This window comes from Anser cygnoides, chromosome 2 (assembly GCF_040182565.1).
Source record: "Anser cygnoides isolate HZ-2024a breed goose chromosome 2, Taihu_goose_T2T_genome, whole genome shotgun sequence".
NCBI lineage: Eukaryota > Metazoa > Chordata > Aves > Anseriformes > Anatidae > Anser > Anser cygnoides.
Genome location: NC_089874.1, coordinates 83,974,869 through 83,996,629, shown reverse-complemented (window position 1 = coordinate 83,996,629; position 21,761 = coordinate 83,974,869). Strand labels below are relative to the sequence as shown.

The 21,761-nt window shown below is 39.9% G+C and overlaps 1 long non-coding RNA gene across 1 annotated transcript; it reads right to left on the bottom strand.

The window, feature by feature from the left end:
* Positions 1–6,181: 6,181 nt before the first annotated feature.
* On the bottom strand, positions 6,182–8,355 carry LOC136790136 (uncharacterized). The gene is made up of 3 exons (XR_010829508.1): positions 8,298–8,355; positions 6,610–6,722; positions 6,182–6,353 (listed from the first exon to the last, which is right to left on the bottom strand). It is a non-coding gene; the product is annotated as an uncharacterized lncRNA (long non-coding RNA).
* Between the last annotated feature and the right edge of the window lie 13,406 nt (positions 8,356–21,761).

Genomic DNA, 21,761 nt, shown 5'->3' with positions numbered 1-21,761 from the left:
CTCTCCAGAGCTTCATCATAAAATTTACTGTCTTTGAGCTTTCTGTTGGATCTGTAATAGAACAAAATGTGTCAATATTAACTCTTCCAATTTGCAAGTGGACAAAAACAATATTAACACAACTGTGAAGAATGAAATTGTTCAGTTATGAAAAATGAAGAAAATAAGTTGGTATTCTCAGTATTGCAACAGTGCTTTTCATTAAAGGTTTGCACAAAGTACAGCAAACTGACAAAATAATTTGTGGTTTATTTATGCATGTATATAGCTACATTAGACGGTACAGGCCATTTAAATAGTTCATTATGGTAGCAATCATTGTTAGTAACCTTATGTTAAGAAGTGTGGGCAGACACTTCATTAATGCATGCACAGATTGCCAGGATATTGTGCTGTCTCCCTGCTGCAGAATTATAAAATACAGTAGCAAGAGTGAGTGGGATGATGAAGTCATCTGGCAAATCTCCACTGGATGATGCATCTAGGAGCAAATGACATAGCATATTCACACCACCCACTGGATACACCACTAGACTGGAATTTGGGTGCAGACAGCTCTAATGCTCAGATATTCCAGTGATCCCCATTGCCCAAGTGTGGACAAGTCACAAACCAAACCTAACTTGCTGTATCTTTGGAGGAGGGAACACTATTGCTTTCTTTCTTAAGTTTATTAAGCTTAAACTCTAGCAGAAAAAAAAAGAAAAAAAAAGTAATAGTAGAGCTACCAAAAGCTGGGGTTGCCTAGCATTTCCAGTATAAGTGCTTCATTTTTGTTCAACTATAAATTGACTAAACTTCAGCTATCAAAGCTGAAATTTCCACGACAGGATCTGTTTCCATCTATCTTCCCCCTCCCTTCCCTTTTTGCAATGAAGATGGTATAAATGAATTGACTCCTAATCTTGGGAAAAGGAGATTCCCACTTCATGGAAAAGTCCTCCATAAGCTACTAAAACACATACTTTGCTTTGCTTCTTAGGTCCCAATCTACAGATATGAAAATAAGTTCATAATAATTAAAGTATTCACATATTACCAAGAAATTAAGCAGGCATATAAAAGCTTTTAAAGTCATGTAATCTAAACATTGATAAACAGCTATTACTGCTAAAGGCTAACAACAAAACACAAATGTTACAGAAACAATCCTAAAAATCATTTACAGATACAGGGCCGGGAACTCAAGCTTCAACCACCAAAAAAGAAAAGTGTGAAGAAAGAACTTAATAAGACTGTAACCTGCAATGTCCAGTCACAAAGCCCTTTTATTAAGAAGCAATTATAAACCAAAGTGAGCAGGAATTTCTCAGATAAGTATTTGCATTGTAGCTGGCCTTTTTAAATGTCTTCATCAGTTTGAGGGGGACATGTCAAAGCTCAGCATCTGTCTAGCAAGATGATTAGTTTAAATAGCTATATTTCATGGGTAAAATAAAGCTTTATGGTGCATTGAGGACCAAAAAAAGACATTCACTAATAAGCTAAAATAAAAAAAAAAAAAGAACAAGTGATATACTTATTTACTGTTTTTTTGTTTTGTTTTGTTTTTTCCAGTACAATTGTCTTTTCTCCTGTCCCCCCTTTGCTAGGAGAACACCCATTTTGTGCCTTTTCTGTGATTACTTTTCAGACTAATTCTTTCCTGGATGTTCCCCCCCACACACACGCACACACACATCTATTTTGCCAGTCCCTCGATGAGGAGAGGCTGAGCCCTGCAGTGTTTGAGTGGAATGTTGACGCCCACGTGGGTGGGTGCAGAATTAGCCAAAACAAGTCCTTGCATTCCTTAGGATGTCAGCCCCCTTCTGTTGGCTCTTTCCTAATATCTTACTAACAGGTAAAATCTCTTTCCCAAATCAGCCTTCCCCATTCTTTCACAGTGGAAAAAGCAGAAACAAACAAAAAAAAACCTTCCTTAAACAGGTGCCCAGGCATATTTATAGCGAAGTATTATGCTAGTTAGACAATTACAGTTTTTCAGTTGCCCCATTTAAATTCATATAGGTACCTAATAAACCATCAAATGAAGAAGAATTACCAGTAAATAACAATTACCTTGAAAGAACAGTACTTTAAATATTAAAGTGACACTTCATTAGTTATGCTGGCAAGCAGGTCAGTTTGAATCAAATGGCTATTTTAAATTAGTGGTCCTATTGCAGACGTGGGGTGTAATTTTTATTACCAAATACCCAACCAAGCTAGTGACCTTAAAAACATTACTCAAGAAATGGTTCAGAATTAATTAGAGTACTGTGCCAAGGGGAAAAAAAAAATAGTGTTGAACATCTCTGAATTCTTTCCAGGAAGATGTTTTTAATAATGACAGTAGTTTACTCCATTTAAAGGTCTATATCCTCAAGTCAAAATGTAGGATTATATGAAACTAGCAAAATATAAGAGTAGAAAAATATTTCTATCATTTTTTCTCCAACTGCAGTGAAATATTTTTTTAAGAAAAAATGAGCCTCTAAAGCATCTATAGCTTCACAGCTACTCTACTACAGGACATTGGCTAGAAATTGACTGACTCCCAAGAGAAGCTTCTATTGACATTTACTTTTGCTGTGCACGCTAAAATGAGGGGAAAAAAAGAAGCAAAAACAAGGAAAAAAGCTACAGAGAAATGTGATTTGACATTTATTGTTTTTCATTTTTAGTGATCTATGGTATTGGAACTCATTGAAAAAAAAAGTTAGCTAATGTGCATTTTCTTAATTACAATTTCTTTTCTATAACACACATCAGAGCAGAGTTTTCACACAGGCAGTTCAAGCAACTGCCACTGCAGAACTCCAACTACAATGAGAAGTTTCTATATTTTCAGCACTCTCAAAAAATAGAGCTTAAAAAATAGAGCTCTAGCTTTTCTTAGCAGAAGTAACAAATCATCTGGCACTATGCAAAAGGAATGAAATTCCCAATATGGATTGCTTCTTTTAGGATCCTGTACAGATATGTTCACTTCACATTCTACTTGTCATCCCTTCTATTCATCTGCTTTCATCCCAGTTTCTATCCTACATCAGTTATTCCTTTTTACAGTCCCATCCAATGTATACTGGGATGGCAGTAACCTCGGCCATAAGCAGCTGGGATGCTTAAATTCTACCCAGCTCAAGTACAACATTTGTGGTTGTTGCCTTTTTTTTTTTTTTTTTTTCTTTTAATGCCATAGCTGGGGAGAATTTGCCAGCTACTCACTAGACACACACACACAAAAAGAACATGATACTATGAGTCACAACAGAGAACCCATGAGAACTGCCATAACTACACTAAAGTTCAACATAAGAGTTAATTCCCTTTGAGGTAGAATGACTTCACACAGAACTTGAAGAAAGATTCAAAACAAAAGTTGAATTTGAATAGAAAAATGTAACTTTTCCGTCCAAAGATGGAACCCATTAGTTTTCAGATGGTACACCTGTTGTAGGTACAGGGAAGATCCATAGCCTTGTGAAAAACTTTGAATTTCAAAACTGCTAGAAATCTGGTAAAGGTTTTGGGTACCAAAGATGGGACCTGGAAAGAATTTACTTACCTGAGAAGCAGGAGCCCTGAGATCTGGTCCTTTTTCCCCTGAGTTTTATGTCAAGCAATAAATTATGTGAGCAGTCCCAGAGATGGGGATCAAAACCCTGGATTCCTCCTCCTTGGCTGTGTTTCCTAACCACGAGGCTACAGAGAAATTTCATTACTTTCCCTCTATGGTTCTTTTGAATTACAGCCTGACTAGTAGAATAGTTTTTGCAGGAGCAGTGGGGAATGTTCCCACACTTCCCTTGGTGATGGTAAGAACACATCAAGCAAAGTTGGACACTGGACATCTTGAATGAGCTCCAGCCACTAATAGTGCAAGAATATAAGCTCCTTTGGTCAAATATTCGAAGAGAGGAATGAATCCTGTTCAGCACTTTTATCCTTATTATACATGGGCTCTAAAGGTCTGACACCAAAGCACCGGATTGCACTCAGTGCAGACAGTGGCAGAACTTAAGTCCTCCCTGAAATCCTGACCTATGTGCCTGATCCTTGCGCCCTGCTAAAAGCTTTGCCACAGATTTGAATGGGCATAGGATCAAACTCACTCCTGCCTCAGTGGAATTCTGTGTTTGCACAGAGGTTGACAAAGAGCCAAGTAAGGACTTACAACTATATATGATAATTTTTCCTTATATTCCTGAGAGCTGTCCAGTAGCATTCAAGACTAGTGAAAACAAATATATACCCAAAGTAGCAAACCCTGGAAAACATCTGAGCACCCAGGGTCTCAGCCTTGTCCCGGCTCCATCTAGGAATTATATCCACCACTCAACACCATCTTGGCTGCTTCAAAGAAAAGGAAAATGTGTTCACATGCTGGACAGTGTAAAGAACAACGTACCAGGACATGTCATGCCGTGCAACTATCACCCAGTTTTCTCTTATCCTGAAATGGAAATAGCACAAAGACAACCAATACTCCATTCCAAAAGGATCTTGCCGTGCTCACCCAGTGACTTAGATCCATTAGCAAGACCTAGACAAAAAACGGCCTTCTGTCAACAAGCACTATTGCTCAGTTGTACAGGTGCACAGATCACTTGTGGGTGGGGGGAAGCTGTTTATTTTGGATTAACTGTGGATTTCATGGCTGAATTTAAGCACTCACACAGGAAAATCAATTGCAAAGTACAGCTATAGGAAGCAAGGCCCTTATAATCAAAGGAGGTAATTTGTTCATTTCAGCTGAGTAGTCATTGAAATGCGTATCTTGTACAAATATTTGTCTGATATATTGATATACGAATATAATTTCGGTATATTAGCTAAAGCACTAATTAGATTAATAGCAATATTTGCTTTGAAAAGGTCTCCCTTGCTGAAATCAATTAAAAGTGCATGATGAAATTTCATTAAGCTCTACAATATGTTTTTCCATCAAGTGCAAAGTTACTATCTTCCAGCTATTATCATATAACAGTACAAGATAGGACTCTCAATTGATTCAGAAATCCTTGTGCCAACACAGTTTTGTACTTCTATATCAGTAAGCATGGATTTTCTCCCCACATACTGAAGGAACATATTTGCCTTGCCTGCAAGCAGCACTGAACTTGTGAACACAGGATTAAATTTACGGAGGGATATACCTGTGGTAATCTCAATGTCGCGCTGCCCAGGAGGGCTCCCTCATACAAAGCAACTCATGTCATGTTCTGTGTGTCTAGGGGAACGGTCCCCCCTTCCACCAGCCCACACGGTAATGGATGATAATCACCATCTCCTTTGTATCTGACAAAGAGTATGTTATAAACTGTGAAACACAGAACTAGGACCATTATAAATGTGCTATTAGATGTCCCTTAAGAAGTGCGGGGATGAAGGAGCAGCAGAAGCAATGGGCGCAGGCCTGAGCTAACCTGATGAGCTCAGAAGCCACACATATAATACATGTGTGTGTGTAAATATATATGTGCATATATGTAGATGTATGTCTATGTGTGTACATCTCCTTTCCCAGAACAATCATTAAATCTATGACTGGGCAGGAACAGATTGTGAACAAAGACAAATGAATGCACAGAGAAGAGATGGAAACGTCATTCCTAGAAGTAAGGATGGTGCCAATAACTGCACCCAGAGAGACAATGATCAGTGACTGTTCCTCATCCCACTGTCCTTTCTGTTCTCGTTTCCTGGAGCCTCAGACTCAAAAACCCAACAGATTTGTCACAGCCACATGACTTAGGAAGCTACGTCAGTTCCTTGCGCCTGAAATTCCTGTGTCTTGTCACTATTTCTTCAGGCTGCCAACACACAAATACTGCCGTGGTGAGAACAGAAGAAAGCCTTTCATAAGCAAGACTGGCCTCGATAAACAACAACAGGTTTTACTCTTGTGTTGTACCTGCAGGGCAACAAGGTCCTGATCCCAGGTAGTCTGCACTTCCGTAATACATTTCCTGCTATTACTCTGGCTGCCTCCAGTGCCTGAGACCCAGAAGAAAACCAATAGTATAGGAAGAGAAAGACAAAGGGAGTACCAGCAGAGATGAGTCCCTGAGACACTGAAAGAACATAATTCCCTGCGCTATGGATTTGTGCTCTTTCTGAGAACATGGAATTAGAAAATCCTTCATAAAAAGTACAATATTTACAGACAAAAAGGAACCAAAATGAGGTAAGACAGATGAAAAATTATGTAGTAAAGAGTCTGATCTCACACCACTGAAGTGCGAGGAGCTGCTCTATATGGCAAAAGTCAAGCAGGTGTTTAAGTGCTTCCTCCAAAGAATTGACTCATACTCTAAGCTGCAGTTCTTAGCTTGTAACAGGAACAGAACTTTCTTCACTGAGAGACCCTGAAAAGAAGCAAAGAATTACATATTATGTTGAAGGCACAAAAATGCATTTAACATTTTCTAATAAAAACAAGAACTGGCGCTTTTATAAAACCAGATAAATACATTTTTTCAGGTATTATATTTAGAATGCAAAGAGAAATTCATCACCATGAAGATTTTATATTCCATCAATGGCACTACCACCCACCTAAGTCTGTCCATGTGTTGGTGTGAAAGTGCGCCTTCCTGCAGTGTTCATGTCAGAATTAAACACCCTGCATTGTAGACGCATTAGGAGTGCTTTATCATGCTCAGCTGATGTACACGGTAGCTCATTATGATTGGGTAACTCAGCCACTAAGCTCTACAATAAGCCCACGCTGAATCCTAAAAAGGGAGGCATATATAGGCTATGGAGGTGTTGAATAAGAGAAGCTATACTGTGCTCTACATAATTAATTTTGCCTTCTATCTTTCTGCTATTTTTAGTGAAGCTGCAAGCTGAACACACTGAATAATTTCATCCCCAGTGTAATTACACAGAATCACAGAATCATCTAGATTAGAAGAGACCTCCAAGATCACCTAGTCCAACCTCTGACCTAACACTAACAAGTCCTCCACTAAACCATATCACTGAGCTCTACATCTAAATGTTTTTTAAAGACCTCCAGGGATGGTGACTCAACCACTTCCCTGCTTTCACTGAGCATCTCCCAACTCAGTAGAGTCCTATTGTGTTCAGACTCTTCACGCCCTTTCCACAAAGAACAGATGAATATGCTTAACCCTAGACACAGAGGAAAAATACAAATTCCTCTTCACAGCTAGGGCTTCTTGTTACTCTGGACCAGCATTAGGCATTGCAACAGACTCAGCAGCCTCTATCACCTATGTTAGCAGCTGCCCACTTTTTCTCAGTATGGAAGCAGAAGCTTTTGGTCAAGAACACAGGAAAAAAATAAGAGCTTAACCATGGTAAGGGAAAGGATTGGAAAATACAAAGTAGAGGGGAGAGGAAGAAATAGCAAATGTGTGAAAGACAGGGAGACTGGGACCATTTGGGGAGGGGGAAGAATTAGAAGCTGGCAAAGAAAAAGGCCTGATGAGAAACAAGATAGCTGATACAGGGAATAAGCTCCAGCCAAAACACAAGGGAAGAGGAAAGCTCACAGCCAGCTGGGTCAGAGGCCAGAATGAGAAAATAGGCAGTGGTGTAGAAAGGGAGGAGACATGGAATACCATTCCAGCACTAAGGGAGACGAGAATGAAGGAGGGTCCCAGGGATGAAGACCAGGACATAGGGTTACCCTGGCTTAACATCATAGGAGTATCATTATAATATCACACAGCATTTCTGTTTCTTGATTTTACTTCAAGATACAAACTGACTTTTTGCCATAACTCTGCAAATTCAATGTTTAAGGCCTTAAAATGTATCAGTGCAATGTTAAAAGGTGTCCCTCATATACTGAGCATCCTGATACAGCCTCAGTATAGATGACTACCTGCTACTCTTTTTCACTCACTTGTATGTGTATGGGCAGGCGTGTGCATGTTTTCTTTCTTGGCTGTGGTATAAATCTTTCCAGCATGTCTTCAATTCATAAATATTAGGTAAGGTTGTTTTTCCCTCCACTGATTATGAGTGCAATTAAATGTATTTATTCAAATGAAGTTCTTAATATTCATTAACAGTGTCATTCAGAGGTCTAGATTGCAGCTTGGTTTCATGTGTAAAATTCTACCTAAAATTTATCAGAGAAGTTTGTTTTGTTTTGTTTTTGTTTTTTTAATGCAATCCCCCCCACCCCACCCCACCCCCCATTTAAAGATAGGCCACATATCACAATAAGCAAATCTACTTTAACCCCATCATATTGCATGATACACCTGACAACTCAACAGGAGACCTTGGAACACTTCAAAGATGTATAGGAACAAAAAAGAGTGGGTGCTTACCTCAGAACAGCAGAGCTATTTCTATGCTTTTATGCAGTTTGTGATGGGTATTTTTTTTCCTGAAACCAAAAGCAAAAACAAATATAGGTCTGTATAAGCAGAGAATCCCATCAGTTTTATTGTTTTAAGACTAACTAACCAAAAAGCAAACAAACTCATAGCTTCTCTGGGAAGAAAAATGAGAATGGTAGGAAGTGAAGCATGAAGCCCAGTATCAGTTGCGTGACAATGCATTATATAAGCAAAAATTATACTCTATTAGACAGAAGGCATAGTTTATACAAGGGATGATGCCATTTTCTCAATGAAGAAAGCAGCCATACTTGTTAGCAAGACGGTATTTCATACAAATAGGACTAACCCTTGGGGACTGTGACATTCCACTGACTACCCACCACTGAGGGGAAATTTTGGTCACAACCAGCAATCCACTGGATGCTTGGCCAAGGGAGACAGCTGGGGAAGTTTTGGTTGAATTTATCACCAAAATACATATTTCATAAGGACTGAGCAAGTAAATAAATAAATCAGATCTTGGATAAACACCTCATCATTTGTCATCTCCATTTGTCAGCAGTTTACATAGTGTTTCTCTCACTTTTACATAATGCAGACAAGCGTAGCAGATTAAGAAGGTTGTAGTTGTTCTAGACTCATGACCAATTTCTTTCTTTTCTGGGCACAAAGTTTTTCTGTGCCTCACACCAAACTGCTCCCCGGCAGCCTCTGTATAGACTTTGTTTCAGCATCTAATTACAAAAGGACAAAGGCAGGATTTGACTTGAGGAGGAACCAGGAAGCCAAAATTCCCTTTACAAGATTATTTGGAATGTAGACATATATTTAAAGTACTCAGGGAGAGAACAGAATGGAAAATAAATCCCCCTAGGGATGATTGCCCAGAGTCTGGGGTGGGTGCAATGAAAAAAGTGTTATAAATCAGTGACAGCTTTCTAACTATGGATGAATAGTCTATTAAAAATAGTAGTCCTCCACTTCTTGGGAGGTTGAAGAGCCTACGTCCTTGTTTATGTTAGGGATCAGCCCTGATTTCAGCAACTGATAACCAGCAATTGGTTTGATCCCATGTGACCTCTACTGTAAACAGGTAAAACCCATGGGGAGCTTCCAAGCTAAGTTTCTTTGAATACACCCCAAGAAGGGAAAGGGGTAAGTCCCTCCGCTTCTGCAGAAACAGCTCTAGCGTCCTACTCAATAAAGACAAAGGCAGGGGACACAGCAGCACTCCACTAACCCAGTCCAACCCAGGAATACTAATGGGCAGTAAAAGGACAATTGGGTGACATAGGCAGGATAGAAATTGCTTATGTCCATTCAGCCTAATGAGACAAGCAGAAGATAATCACTGTGACAATTTTCAAACAGTGCTAATTGTCATCACATTATTGGCAGAAGCTGTGCTTCAGGAACCTTCTTTGCAATACTTTTCAAACACCTCCAAATCAATTTTCCTGGCACATCCCCAAATGTTCTGTTCAGAAGCATACTCGGGACTTGAAAAGATGTAAGACAAGTTCACCTGGGCTAAGCAAAAGTCCATCCAGAACAATATCTTGTCTTGAATGATGTTCAGTGCAAGAGGAAGGCATACTCATGGTGACAGTTGGAGGTCTTTCACTGCTGTTCTAATCCAGCTAATATGATCGAGCAAGCACGGCTCTGTCTCGTCGGGTGAAATGCCTGAAGCACAACAGGCAAATGTGTTTCACCCTCAAATTCCAGGAAAGTGTTGTGCAAATACTTTGCGTGGGAAGGCTCTCTTAACACGGCACATGTGACTGAGTACAGTAAAAATGTCCCAGGTCTCTCCCTGGTATAACTGCATCATACCCAGGGAGGTTACACCAGAAATAAACTGGCCTACAAACCTAGTGATCTTTCATGAAGTGATCATCAGTGCAGCAGATGAGATGGGGATAGAATCGTTCCTGAAACCGAAATGGTGTTCTTTGTTACTTAACATGTGCTCTAGACATCTCAGGCTTGAATCAGCTGTTGTACCTGTTCACCTTACATCACTGTAACCTCACTGACATTAGCAAATGACTCCTGAGCAAGGAAAGAAAAGACAGACCTGCGACAGATGTGACTTACCAACCAGTTAGGTTTTTTTCTTCATTTTATGTAAAGCAACATGAAAGAGCAGATCTAAAGCCCAAATGAAGAACACAGAGCACAACTGCCAATGACTTGGAAAATAAAATTTCAAAGAAACAGATATGTTTTATACCCTCATCCTTTCCATCAATTTGATGGTTTATCGACCTCTAAAAAATATTGTTCCAAAATATTGCTTCAATACTTGTAAGTAACTGTGCTACTGACAGAAATACCTTTTCTGGAGGGTAAAAAGTCCATATGACATCACTATATATCATAACAGTCTCATGGGCAAATATTCACAAATAATCATTTAGAATACATTTTATGTGTCTATTCCTCTCAAAGAATAAAAATCGACATATTTAGTTATAAGCTACCAATGATCAACATTTCTCACAAGCCACCACATAAATTTTCCTCATTTGACATTTCCAATTGCAAACTGTGTTGAAAGCAGTGTTAAACACTATTAGTTCCAAGACTTCCTTGGCTTCAGCCCATCCTGGAGCTCTTGCCACAGGACAGTCAGGTTTCATTTATTAGGCTCTTGTTGAATCCGGATGAGATGCTGGCACTAGATTAACCAAGGGAATTAACACCAAGAGCGAAACAAAAAAGCATCTCTTCCAAATAGCCTTTCAAATATAAACCAGTGGAAAAGAACTAAGAAGTCAACATTAATTCATACACTCACCCAAAGACAAACATGGAGCACAGAATATTTTGTTTTGCATTTTAAGCATGTAGTGTAACAACACACACAAAAAAAACTGGAAGTATTTTGTCTGATTTGACACTTGACTGCATCTTCCTGCTCTGTGGCTTTGAAATGGAAAGAAAAAATGACAAAAGAAGAAAACAAGTAGTCCTTTAACTCCTGCAACCTTTGCTTTAACAAGAAATAAGAATGTTATTCCAAAGAACTTCAGGCTTTATGGCTCTTATGGTTTCTAGGTAAGTCCAAAAGTAAAGTCTCAGCTCACTGGGAGAACTGTTTAGCAACACTGCATCACCTCACAAAGGATTTTGTTCCAAATACTTCAATGAGAGATGAAGTTTCATTATACTCAAGAGAACAGTTGAGCCTAAATGGCACCTCAAAGCTCCAAGTCTGTAAGTAAACTGAAGCATGAATTACACTTCTCTCTCTATTATGTTATCCCAACCACATTCAGTAAACAAAGAGCAGTACATCTTGAAATCTCTAACCCTGTGCCAAATGCAGTCCCAAGGGCCTATTAGGCATGGGTTAATAAATTGGTCAAGTGCAACATGATGTGTAACTATAATTTGAAATTAAGCTAACATCTGCACATCAACTGGGCATGTTGATGGTAAACACAAACTTCTTAGCAGAGATACTAATGATTAATTCTTTATTCCCACTAAATTACAAAAATCCCTGACATGGTTGAATAGTACACACATTAGACCAGTATAATAGATTAGCTGCAGGGGTAAGATGAAGGACTCTAATTATCCTAATTTGGTCAAGATTGTTTGAATATCTTGGCTTTAGAGAGTAAAGAAGCCTAAGGGAGTTTGGTCCCAAATCCCACATCTAAATTCTTTAGACTTATTTTTAAATATCTAGTTCACGAACCTTGGAGTAAGTCTCTTAAATGTCTTTTGAGACACCTGTCTGAGTGTCTTAGGGCTTAGTACCTAGCCACTTTGTGGATTCTTAGCATACCTAAGCAAAAATATCTGCCCAAATAAGGAAAATGTGGACAACGTAGTCAACAGTGATTCACTAGGTTGACATTCTCCCTATTGTTCTTGCAGTCCTCACAGAACTGGGTGGAGAGTTAGGGAACTAATAGGCATAAGGTCAATGAGCTGTTTTAGAAGCAACACAACTGACAAAGCTGAGTTTCCTATGATATATGCCTTACATCCTCCAATTACAACCACTTTCCTTCGTAATCACAGTACCCCTCTGTTCCCTTCCATATGCTTATTTGACGGCCTGCACAAGCAATAGTGCATGCTGCAACTGATTTGGAGCTACATGTGCTGACTGGTTAGCTGGCTATGATCTCAGGCTAGGCAAGGGACTGGTCATTGATGCTTGTCCCTCACCTCTAAAGGAGGCAATAAGGCATTCAAAAAAGAGTAGGACACTAATAGGAATCCGTATTCTCCAGCCAACTATTGACAGTCATTAAAACTGTGGACACCCAATATCTTTTTGTCTTTTGCCCCATGACCCTATCCCCTATCTAGTTAGTCCAAGGTATTCAAATGTTACGTGGAAAGAAAGATATGCCTTTTGTTGTAAATTTTTGATTCCTAGGAACTGGGCACTATGTAAGTTACAGAATTATTTTAGAATGGATAGGTGGATGTGGATGTCTTTGAAAAATAAGTCAAAGGGCCATTCAGAGAAGTCCATTTCTTAAAGCTAATTTGATTATTTGCCCTAGAGCTGAGATTAGTTAGTTGACATCATTAAAAATTTTTTAAATACTTTTCACATTTAAGTCTCCAATTTAATTCAGTGCCATCTGAGCCACCCCCACAGAGAGCATGGGTTCTGGAACAAAAAATAAAAATCCTTGTTACCTGCTCCCTGCCATTTCACCTCAGAATAAAATGCATTTTTTTTGACTGAACATCATGCTTAGCACATTCCAGATGGTAAAGAAAGAAATAGAGAAGACTTAGTCAGCAAGGATTTAGCTGGGGGAGGCATTTTGCCCCCCACAAATTTGAAAGAATCCAACAGGAGCTATCCCTCCAAGTAGGAGCTTCAGAGGTCAAGTTTCTTTAAAACAAATCTGTAAATAACTTGCTAGAATGTCTCCTTTTGAAAGTAACAAAACAAAAGATGAAAAATCAAGTTCCAGCAATCCATCAATCAGCAGTAGAAAGATACTTAAAGATTTTCAGTTATTGCCTTCTGTTTTTTGTAGTTGTTGTTTTGTTTGGGGGTTTGTTTTGTCCATACAGTATCCAGCACAATGCAACCCAGAGCCTTATTTGGTGTTTCCACGTACCCCTGTGTTACATATAGCATAAGCATCATCAGAGAAAGGCATAGAATGGCTGCACACTTAGACAAAGCATACAACCATCTCCATCAGAATAAGAAGTTCTCCTTCAGCTTGTCAGATTACCGACATTTATTGTCGCAGATATTTGTGCTATGTTCATTAATATTTACTGCACCTGGCACTACAGACTGTAACCTTAGGTAAAAGCTCTGCAGGCTTAAATAAGCTTAGCATGTTTTCAAGCATGTAGTTCACTACAGCTTGGATGCTCTATCCATCAGTATTACTTCTTGGTTGTCCCAATACACAGTAAAGCAGCATTGGCTAAATGCTGTCCACAAATCCAGAAAGATTTAATTAAATGCGAGCACCCAAATGCAGAGACCACTTTAAGAAAAAGCACTGCAAGGATAGTTTTCACTCTCCACTGCAGAATATGGGTAAGAGGAGTCAAAGGCCTTTATTTCCATTGTTGTTATCTAATTTTGTGGCGCACTAAGAACTGGCTTGACTCTCAACACAGAATTAAGTCACTTAAATAGCTGATAAAGTTACTGCTACTCCAATATTTGAGCATGAGTGGAGCATAAACGCTGTGATTCTCATGTTTTTCTGTATCTCCTGAGTTGCACCAGACAAATGGAATATGCATCTACATCCATCTATGCAGGAATAATTTTTCAACACTCAATTTCCTGTTCTTTTTCAGAATGCCACAAGGTTACAAAGCTGGAACAGAGAACAGTGCCTAATGCTTTTCATCCCCAGTAAAGACACCAAACAGCAAAATCTGATCAACTGTTTGTATTAAACAACTTGAAGTTAAGTTTCATTCAGACATGGATAGGAAAAAAAATATTGCCTTTTATTGTCTTATTTACACCAGAGTCTGTCAGGGTGCTCATTACAGCCATGTATGTAAAGTTATTACAAATCCATCATGCTATTGATGGATTTAAAAAGGGAAGAATCATTCTATAGATGGGACTTGCAGGGAGAATTTAAGCTACTTGTCTAAGGGTGAAAAGTAATCCCAAAAGAAGCTTGGGAATTTCTGTTCTTCAGGCCCACAGCCATGAGGAGTTGTGATGTGTATTTTCCCCTTTATACACTGCAGCATTTGAAGCACCATTCTCGGCACATTCAGTGATCCTGGAGGAGAGGAGAGCACAGGACAGAACACTGGCAAAGTTAACTACAGCAGAGCTAGAAGTGTGAAGGATTGAGAGAGTAGGACTTCATCTGTCTATGAACTATAGTGACTTAAATTTAGCTAGAGTCAGGACCAGGTTTGAAACATTAATGATCTATGTTGACGTGGCAGATCTCACGTTGCTAGAGAAAACAAAAAGCAGGGCAGAACCCCTTGAGGCATAATGGGAACTCTCAGTAACAGCAAATCCATTCTCATCCCGAGGAAAGTTTCCGTGCTGTACCGAGGTCTCACCTTGCTGAGCAGCAGCTGACCATTCAGCTGTGGACCTTGGACGAGAACATTGCACATTGTGTAACTGTTGAGATTTCGTTATACCATTAGAGCTGATGACAGAATTCATAATTTATTACATGGCTAGGAAACCAATACAAACTTTCTGTTATGAGCAAAGCAAAAATCAGACTGGAACTTTTCCCAGAGTATGGGATGAACAAGAGAAGCCTGAAGCTGAGTTGTCACCACCTTCAAATACAGATGATTTAATTAAAATAAAAAAGAACATATCTGATTTGACTGTTTTTCCCTCCTTACCCTAAAGTCAACATATTGGAAAGCGAGCACAATTTAACTTACTGAAGATGCACAAGTCCAGGTGAATCCAAGGGAGTGTCTGGGTAGGCTTGGTAACAAACCGTTCTTGCACAAGTTGGGAGCCTAGTTCCTCCTTACACTCTGACTGCTTTCCACTGCATTAAGATTGAACAGAAGTCTTCAACTGAGTGTAAATACTGTTTATGTCCCCACTGAGGTTTCTCTACACTGCCACAGCAATTCAAAGTGGCTTTACTGTTGGTCCATACAAGGAAAACAACAGCATTAAGACTAGGATCAGGTCTAGCAGGGATACAGTTACACCAGTATCGGGGCATCTCATGCCAGCAGAGCTTATTCTGCTCTCAAATAGAGTAAGATATCCCAGGAGAGGCACTTTCATCTCTGGACAGATCCATCCACCCTGTGTATACCATGCACCCCGCAGAGGGCAACCTCAAAGCCATCTTCAAAACCAGCTTCATGACCATACAAGAAGCAAACCAGTACACAGAGGTGCTGACACAGCTGAAACATGTAGGTCTGAGCATGCCTGGACACATAAAGGAGGTTAGCGGACTGCTGAGCATGTCTGACAGGCTGTCCACAAACCAGTCCTGTGGACACAAGATGAGCTGGAGTAGATACGTGCTGCAACAGTTAAGATGGTTTACAGGCAAACAAAGGCAAAAGTATACAAACCCACTGGGATTAGACAACATAAACATAACAAATTTCATCTGCAAGAGTCTGCAAATGATCTTGAATCACACCTTCTTATGGGAAATAAAAATAGCCTCTGCAGAGAGCCCATTTCACTAGGGTCCTGAAATCACCGAAGTCCCTCCTAGAGCCCTCAGAGTCATGCCTGAGAACTGTGCTGCACAAGGTGACTCGCACTGGCCCTAAGCAGGACAAACAAGATGTACACTGTTACAAAAGATCTTTCACATTTTCTCCTTAATATCCTACTCCTGGATCTGGCATAAGCCTGTTTTGTAATAGACATGTTAATGGGCCTGTGTAAAGTCCACTGACTCTTCATGTTTAAAAATATATATAATGTATGTTTATTTACACAGTATCCAGTTGCCATATGAACTGACAGTTAAGACAAAACCACTTACAAGTTAATGATTTTTTTTCCCTTTTTTGTGAAACATCTACAAGGCAAAATCCCATCTGAGTCTCAGTTTCACAGCCTTGCCTTATTTAAACAATTCAGCTGCTTTTGTCTCTCATTTGTACTGTACTTTGTGCGTCATTCTGGGTTGTTTCACTACCTATTGCACAATTACAAGTGTTCAAACATATAGAAGGCAAGAATAGCTTAGCTTGTTTCGGTTGCTTTACAATCAATACCTCTGCCTCAGGCACCAAAGAGCATATGAGAAAATGAGTTTTCTGTTTTTATAAACTTTGTCTATCTTCAAGCTCACTTTGATCCATTCTTCTACACAAATGAATAGGGTGGGGCTATTACAGAACAAGTAGAGGCAACAACAATGTTCTGTTAGACTGAATCTCAGAGGTGACCACACCAAAGGCCACCTTCTTAATGATCGTGCTTTTATTCTCCAATTCATTTGGAATCTTTATTCTCCCTTCCTGCATTGAACAAACGCAAGCTTTGTGATATCTATTCCTTTTCATTTCATGGCACTGATGTTATTTTGCTTTGATCTGCTCCAGTATGTAATGCTGTGAAGGTACTATCTGCTGAAATAGGAAAAACTATGCAGTTTATGATCGCAGCAAGTGAAAGCTATTTGGGGGGTGGGGGTTGTTTTTAGATAACATGGTAATTCAGACCATATCTTTACCCAAAATAACTGAGAGAGAAGCAGCATATTACTATGCTGAAAAACTCTGTTAAAGCAGTTTTACCAGAAAAGACTGTGGTTTACGTACATGAGGATTTACAAGCCTAAGGAAGAATTGCAGACATTTTAAAAAGTGGTATAACATTTTTTGAGTGGTTCAGCTCCCTTTTAATCCAATAAAAAGTTGTTAACATCTCCAGTGTGCCAACCCTTTTGGAAAACCAACATTTTTATCAGCTCTGGAGATTTGGAAAATCTCCCCTAAAATCAAAGATTATTTTGATCATATTTTGGCTGAGATAACAAAAGTCTACTAGAATATGTACAAAGAGAAAAACATCAAGGAAAACCATATGGAGGTGGTATAGAATTCCTTTTCACCGCAAGATATTTCAAGTACAGATCTCAATCTTCAGCCTAGGTCTAAATCACAACACAGTTCTCCCATCTCATTATCATCCTTCAGAGAAAAAGAAAAATAAGTTTAAATTCTAAAGGGTAGCAATATCATTAATCCAGACACTTCTGACTGCAAAAATGCATCTTTCAGTTCAACCTGTGGATGTACAGCTGAGCGCACTGCTGTCCACATTCTCTCACAGAGACCTCTCCTACTGTTCACTTAAAGCTTGATCTTTCTCCCACTGATATCACAAAAAATCTCCCTCTGATGTCAGTATGGCCAGGAGGGGTTGGCATGTATAGAAATCTAATGAATTGTGGGTGGTTGCTCTATCTTTTGTGTTTTGTGAGGTGTTTAGTAGGTATTTTTTGCTCTTTTGCCAGTTTCCAATTTCATTGGGGGTATGTTGCACTTTTAATGGAAAAAAAAATATTGTGTTTTCTTGCAGTTTGTGAAATGCCCAAAGGCTTTCAAATACAAGCATCCTATAAAAACACATTTGTGTTTATTATTATTAATAATAACAGCGTTGGATCAAGAGCAGTCTAGACTCTACATATGGCCCCAGCTAACTTGAGCCACCCAGGTCGGACAACTTTTGCCTATTTGTCTATAATGCCAGGAGGTGGTAGTCTCACCACTGTTAGACTTGAGCTTTGTAACTGAATATTTCCAACTATGTATCCTGAGCAAGATGGATCATTGCAATTGCCTGCATATTATCAGCGTGCAGGTCGTGCAAAGGCTTATTTCCTATCCAAGGTCTTGATTCAAGTGAACGGAAGCCTACCATTCCAAATACGTAAAGCAGATTAATTAGCTTGTTACTGCCCAGCATGTGTTCACATCTAACTGCTTATACATTCGCACACAGTATAATATTAAAGAAGACGCAGTCTTCAAAAGCACCTCTTGGATTAAAAGGAGCTAACAGAGCTGGCACGCTCTGTTGGTGAAGTTATGTTACATTTCAAATGTATTTGTTGATTATAGCTATCAAAGACTCATGCAAACACACACACATGCTCCTGGCAGCTGTTCACAAATTTGGAAATATAAGAATCACTAGGAAGAAGAGAGTTTGAGCCTTTACCACAGGCTGATACAAGATATTTTGTGTCAAGTAACTATTTAAAAAATAATTAAAAAAAAATCAAATCCAGAGTGCTGACTTCAGCTCATTAATGATTTGTGAAATCACATTACTCTTTTTTCCCTTTCTAAGAGTATTTGGACAACTGCCAGATGTTTATAAAATGATTTCATGAATTTTCATAGAATCATAAAATCATAGAATATCCCGAGTTGGAAGGGACCCATAAGGATCATCAAGTCCAACTCCCGGCACCGCACATGTCTACCCAAAATTTTAGACCATGTGACTAAGTGCACAGTCCAATCTCTTCTTAAATTCAGACAGGCTTGGTGCAGTGACTACTTCACTGGGGAGGCTGTTCCAGTGTGCGACCACCCTCTCGGTGAAGAACCTCTTCCTGATGTCCAGCCTAAACTTCCCGTGCCTCAGCTTCACACCATTCCCACGGGTCCTGTCACTGGTGATAACAGAGAATAGGTCACCTGCCTCTCCACTCCCTCTCGCGAGGAAGTTGTAGACTGCGATGAGGTCCCCCCTCAGCCTCCTCTTCTCCAGGCTGAACAGGCCAAGTGACCTCAGTCACTCCTCATATGTCTTCCCCTTTAGGCCCTTCACCATCTTCGTCGCCCTCCTCTGGACACTCTCCAACAGTTTCACATCCTTTTTGTACTGTGGTGCCCAGAACTGCACACAGTACTCAAGGTGAGGCCGCACCAGCGGCTCACCAGAGTGGGACAATCACTTCCCTCGACCGACTAGCAATGCCGTGCTTGATGCATCCCAGGATACAGCTGGCCCTCCTGGCTGAATTTTAGCACAAACGACATCTTCTCTGAAAATTCCTGCTAGAACTGTCTCATTTTCTATTCATTATTACTGGAGGTGCGTTATAAGAAAAAAAAGGGGCACCAATAGTGCAGTGAAGATGGTGTGACCCAATAGGTAATATGAAGAAGAGTAGTTTGAACAGGACCTTCATTAACAACATGTAGTTTGACAACTAGTAGGGTTAGTTGATAGATGGAGACAGGGAATAGGGTAGTTTCAGGAGTGTTTTGGTAAGAGATGACAACTTAATTCTTTACTATCTCATCTGAAATTGCAGCTGATCTGGAATTTTAGTCAGATAAAACTTCCAGTAGGGAACCAGTATGGAACCATAGTCCTTCCTTCTGACTGAGCTATTGGAGCCATAACTGCATGTATTCCACAGGAGAGGTACTTCTTGCTGGCTACAGTACAAGAGTGAATATGTAAGAAGCAGGATTCATCTCAGCGTCAGACTACTGCACTTCCAGAGTGAGATTTGTCTGACCTATTTAAAAGTTTGCTTTAGCATGAAATGAATCTCATTCTAGATATGCTTCTCTTTCTTCATTAGTTAAAAGGGTTCCTCGAGTGACTTATTCAGGTGTGGATGTCTACACTAAGATCTGACACTTGGTCAGTTGGATCCCAAATGGAGTTTCTAATCTACAGTTTCTTTGTGCCATTTCAGAACCTGAGAAACATGTAGTTGTATACCACCAATGCAGATTTTTTTGAACTTTCATTTCCCCAAGTCTTTTCGTTCCTTGAGAACAGCTTCCTCACGCAGGGAACAGAGGAGCAGGTACTGACTGATCTCTTCTCTCTGGTGACCAGCAATAGGACCTGAGGGAATTGCATGAAGCTGCATCTGGGGGGCTCATGCTGGATGTTAGGAAAAGGTTCTTCACCAATAGGGTCGTTGGGCATTGGAAGAGGCTCCCCAGGGCAGTGGTCACGGCACTGAGCCTGCTGGAGGTCAAGAACTGTTTGGACAACAGACACATGGTTTGATTTCTGGGTAGTCCTATGTGGAACCATGAGCTGGATTCAATAATCACTGTGGGCCCCTTCTAAATCAGGATATTCTATGATGAGTTGTGAAGAACATTTGTAATTTTTCCACAGCTCACACTAGATAACAATTTTCATAAGGAGAAAACACTTATTTTTGCTCAGCCCAACTTGTAATGGATTGTTCAGATGGTTGTGCTTTAAAGGCTCTGTAAGAACTTCATTTTATAAAATTAGTACAAAGTTCTAATTGCTGAAAATGAGGAAACATTTCTCCCTGACAACACCAGTATTTGGAACATGATCTAAATCTCTCTGATTCCCAGGAGTCCACTGTACTGGGAGACATAATGCCTGGTGATGCTTTATCACATGGAGGGTGCCAAAGGTGTGGATTTACACTTTGGTTCTACCTATAACAAAGTGATATTTAACGTAGTTGATAGGCAATTCCCTTTTAAGGTGTCCTTGTCTTCACTTCAGGTGCTTGATTTAAGACATTACTGCTTCTTTCAAAGCAGTGTCTGGCTGTGTTCAGATGACTAGAAAAGCATGCTAAATGCACAGCCCCAGCTCAGTAAAAGCTTCAATGGACTCTAAGCTGAAAACTATTATACCTACTGAAACGGTAACTTGCAGACAACCAATCACCCTGCTAAGACTGTCCAAAGACATGTCCATCTAGTAACTTATGCTGTGTTCACATTTACTTCTGTCAACATTTGCTGATATGAGGACTCCAGGTTTTGTGTAGAAATAAGCCACAAGCAAATGTTAGTTTACATTGCTTCGCATCGCACAGATATTATGGTACATGTTCGCTCATGGCATAATCATTTTGTTTATACAGTGCTAGATATAATTATATTAATGATCAGATACAAGACAGGAATATAGATCCAGGAAGGACCAAAATGCCTAAATTCAACCAAACTCCAAGACTGGAGGCCTGTAAGCCTTGCTTCAGTTGCTGCTTAAGTGTCTGGATTCCATGGGTGCCTTCATCTGTAAACTTAAAGTTGTCAGTACATCCGAAGCTCCCATCTTCCATGTACCAGGAAGCATCCCAGCCTTGACAGGGCTATCTCGTACCTGAACCAAGTAAAATCCAGGAGATGGTCATTCTTCTGCTCCTCTCTCCCCACAGCCTTGATCTATCAGGATTTTGCAGAGCACCCAGCACACCAGGCATCACATAAAACGCATCAGCAGCTACTGCTTTCTTCTAGATACAGCACCCATATCATTCATAGTTCAGTTGTCAGAGCACTCTGCTAGCATTGAAGAAAGTTGAGATCATACCTTGCCACCACAAGGCCACAGCCAGCCTGAGAGAGCTCAAATGCACATCCTTCATCTGCCGTGCAGCCCCCACCCCAACCCCCCACAGCCTCTGAAACGCACACCATTTTCCTCTTCTCTCACTGGATTGTTTCCCTTGCCAGAAATGAATT